Raw genomic sequence first — 4,562 nt, 5'->3', positions numbered from 1 at the left:
ACAAACACAAGATTTACAAATCGACTTTTTGAAACCTATATTATATATGCATGGAAGTTGCTTCTTTGGTGTAATAGTAGAAATTAAGAAAAAAAAATGACAACATTCAAGAAATATTGCTGATGGCCATCAATGTTATTATTAAAACCGAATTATATCAACATCTTAAATAAAACTAGTGCATGAAGAACTTCATACATTTTTTTTTTTTAAATCTTAAAATACTTACAAATATTTGTATTACTTATTATAAATATTTAACCTTTAATATAAACTGATCTCATATTTATTATGTAAAAAATGAAACAATTAGTGAGAAAACCTCACCCTTGAAATCTCTTCATAGTCATATTAAGATTGAAATATAAATGAATTACATCAAAACAAAAACAATTATAATAAAAGCATAACAATTCTTTTATTATATTTATTAAACTAACAGTTTCCACATAGTTTGAAGAATTTTCCATCAATAGAAGCTAGAAAATTCCAAGTATAATAAAGCAACAACATTTCTGATGATCTTAAAAATTGTTGAAGGAAACTTCAAATAGATCTATCATTTGGTTTTTGGGAATGTAAAACAATGGTTGCAAGAATGGGTAACCATTGAAGTAAACACTTTTCAATATGATACTCTCGTACGTTGTATCCAGCGATGCAATTGAATGACAACCCTGGAGTATGACTCCACCATTTTCTGCACAAACATTCAAACACAGAGTAAATGAAAGCTACAACCACCAATGGTATTCCTCATTGTATGGAATATAAAATAAAGGGCTTACCAGACGCGAGTTTCAACTGTGCAAATGGATTTCCTTCCGCACCAATTTGCATGAATTGTAGACTCGATATTAGTCATTCCAGTGAGTTTTAAGTGTTGAAAGTGAACAACTTACAATTATGATGAATAAGATTTAATATGCAACAAACAACAAATAACCCGTCTGTTTAAACTCTTCCCAAATTTAGCCTACCCCATGGCCAAGAGAGTGAAGCCATCAGAAAGTAGACCGCCCACTATAGGTTGGGTAGTGGAGTTCCCAGCACTGCAAGTGAACTCCAAAATTGAATTTTTTTTTATGAAATATATCTTTATACAGTTTAAAGAGAAAATAGATATAATCTGAAAGTGAATATTACCTGTGAGGATTTCATGTTCAATTGCCCACACTGTCGTTGCGCATACTATTGTATACATGCACAAATTCAAAAGCACTATAAACAATACAGCCGACTTCATAATATCCTTGCTTGTTTTCAATGAAGTAGATAACCAGGATGCAAAAGATCTGAAGAGGCAGTCTCTCTGAATGTGGAAGTCAACAACAAATCGCACAATTTTCATATGCATATTTTGCTTGGAGCATATGTCCATTGTTATCAAACATTTCACGACATCCACAAAACTTCCGCCAGCAACGCGGGAACAATGAATTTGAGTTTGAATTTTCTTATGCGCGGGAACAGTGAATTTGAATTTGACTTCCCTCATGCGCGGGAACTGTTGACGCTGTCTGTAACGGCCACTGCTGACTGCAACGGCAAGCGTTTAAGAAACGGAAATAGGTTGAGGAACGGAACAGATTCAAGAGGGCCCCACATCACCACCTAAGCAGTCAAAGCTTAGTGTGTGATTTAAGCCAGCCCGTGCAGAGACAGCATTATTCCCATAACTAGTAGGGATTAATTCTTATACTTTTACAAAAAACAAGGATGGGAAGGTTCCAATGTATTTGTTGAAGGATGTGGAGAGGATCCATGAGAAATTGGTAGAGTTAAAAGAAAAAAGAGAATCCTGTGACTTTCACAATTACTCATTGTTATGTCATTTAACACTATATCAAAACAAATAGGTGTTGCAAAGCAAATTAAAATTGGGCATGGCTGATAAGACTGGAAACAAAGTACCAGTATAATTATGGTGTCACCAATGGGATAAGAAGTGTGCCAATAGTGACAACAAAGCCTTCCATGATGTTTTTCTTATATAAATTATGTGTACTTTGAATCAACAAGTGGGTAGACTATCATTACAATTGAAGGAAATGATAAGGCCCTTGGCCAAAAGGCCTGAGATAGGCCACACACATAGCTTTAGTGATTGGTTCCTCTAGACACCTAAAACTTGCACAACTAATTAAATGAATTTATATTTGTTTATCTACCCTAATATGCCTATTGACTAAACTAAGGTTTAATCAATATCCATTTTCTTCTAATCAACCATTAATCAAATTAAAGATTTAATTAATTCTCCCTTTCTTCTATCTAATCTATTTTAATTAAATTCAACATTTAATTAAATATCCCCTTTTAGCCATTTTAATTAAATTCAACATTTAATTAAATATCCCCTTCTAGCCATTTTAATTAAATTCAACAGATAATTAAATATCCCCTTCTAGCCATTTTAATCAAATTCAACATTTTATTAAAATCCCCTTTCCATTTTAATTAAATTCAACATTTAGTTAAAATCTCCTTTCCCATTTAATTAATTTTACATTTAATTAAAAATCCCTATTTCCCTCACCCCACTTGCATTTTACAACATATGCAAGTTGCATCTCCTTTTGGCTAATATAAATATTTTATTTTATCTAAAAAATCTTATTTTCCTCCACCCACTTGCATTTTTCCTACAAATGCAAGTTGCACCAGAATTTTAAAGAAATAAATTATTTATTTGAAATCCTATTTATCCCCACCCACTTGAAACCTTTAATGGCTTCCCTTAAAGTCTTCAAGCCTTTAATGGCTTCCTTCTAGAGTCTTCTCAAACCTTTAATGGTTTCCCTTAAAGTCTTCTTAAGCCTTTAGTGGTTTCCATCAAAGTCTTAAAGCATTTAATGCTTTATCCCCCTTTTTCTCATTTAAATAAACTAGCAGTTGCAGGGGGAATGCCTGCAACAAGAGGCCGATAGGTCTGATTGTAAAGGCATTATAATATTAGATTAATCAGAGTTTTGTACATCAGCCAATTTCAACACAGATTTCAATGCCTTTCATAGAAAATGTTTGGATTTAGATTCATCTTATAAAACTCACAAACAATAAATGGATAGTTCTCTCATAGTATTTCAAGATTACAGATGGAATAAGAAAGTTCATAGAACCCCAACAACATCTTGAGCATGGGAAAATTAACAGATAGAGACTTTAATTTTTTTATACTAATATGTTCAATAGTGGAATCGCAATTAAAACTCAATTCCTCAATCATGTACCCTGACAATATTTTCAGCTTGGGATAGTTCACAAACAAGAACTTTACTCTTTCCATTCTCAAATGTTTTATAGTGGATGAAATGATTATGAGATTATCTAGTGCAACATATCCCAATATTTCTATTTTTTGCATAAGGGGGAAAAGTGAAATCAAGTATTTCAAAGATTCATCTGTCAAATGAACATGATAAATGCGACAAGTAATGAGGTGGGGGAAAATAATGAAATTGATTAGGAAATTGTTACCTAATGCACATGGTATTTGGACAAATGCACACTTGCCATTAACTACTACTATAAGAAAGCATCAATAGTTAACCCACAAAACTTTTGAACGTTAGTAATGCTATATTTTCCCCTATATTTGTTCACAAAGTCAAAGAGTTGGAAGGTAGTTAGAAAAATTGAACGAAACATTAGTTTATAGTCTGAAACAAGATAATTTTAATATAATCAAGGCAACTAATTTGAATTTGTTTCAATACAAACAAACCTATTTGGCATGATTAAGAAGCCCATTAGAATAAACATCATTGGACTCCTTGAAAATAATACAAGGAACAACCATTATGCCATAGCAACAACTGTTTCTCCTGAAAAATATGATCCAGTGTTGTTGGTATCAATCTTTTATGCTTGTTTAGGGGTTCTCATATCTTCTGGCCTATGCAAAGTCTCTAAAAAATAAAAAAATCATATTTATGTGAGAAAACAAGGTTATTAGTCAATTATGAAACAACTGAAAGAGATGTATACCTTCTCCACCTGAACCTCTTTAAATCCATAATATATGGATGTCTAATGCATGAGATTAAACCCATTTGAAACCAATCCAAGAGGGCACAAAGATTGTGAGGAAGTCATTGTCCATGTGGAAGAGTAAGAAACTACAAAAGTGAGGTTTTGTGTATATGTAATTAAGAGCATACCAAGTGAAGTTAGTGACATACAAAATGTTGTGTATGAGAACTTGTCTAAACATGAAAGTGCCATTTTAAACTACCAATTGCGAGAATAGGGTTTTCGATGATCTTTGCATACCAGAGAAAGGAAGGCTTAGATCTTGAAGTGAGGAAGAGTGTAAAATTAATGGGGGGAAAAGCAGAAAACCCATTTCAAAAAATTGTGTAGGAATTACGAATCAAAATATATATTTATAGGGCAAATTTCATCGTTACCAATTCAAAATATTTCAGCTACCACAAATTTATATGCTAGGGTTTCAAGCAAAAGCAAGACAAAAGATAAAACTATAGATCTAAAGACAATAAAAAACTATACACAATAAATATAAAAACCAATAAACTAATCATATATGTGAATCTCCA

The 4,562-nt window shown here is 32.2% G+C and overlaps 1 long non-coding RNA gene across 1 annotated transcript; it reads right to left on the bottom strand.

Annotated features, from left to right (window-relative positions):
• Positions 1-450: 450 nt before the first annotated feature.
• Positions 451-1,370, bottom strand: LOC131857203 (uncharacterized). The gene is made up of 3 exons (XR_009358598.1): positions 1,147-1,370; positions 789-1,052; positions 451-700 (listed from the first exon to the last, which is right to left on the bottom strand). It is a non-coding gene; the product is annotated as an uncharacterized LOC131857203 (long non-coding RNA).
• Between the last annotated feature and the right edge of the window lie 3,192 nt (positions 1,371-4,562).

This window comes from Cryptomeria japonica, chromosome 7 (genome assembly GCF_030272615.1).
Source record: "Cryptomeria japonica chromosome 7, Sugi_1.0, whole genome shotgun sequence".
NCBI lineage: Eukaryota > Viridiplantae > Streptophyta > Pinopsida > Cupressales > Cupressaceae > Cryptomeria > Cryptomeria japonica.
This window is presented reverse-complemented; position numbering and strand designations above follow the sequence as displayed.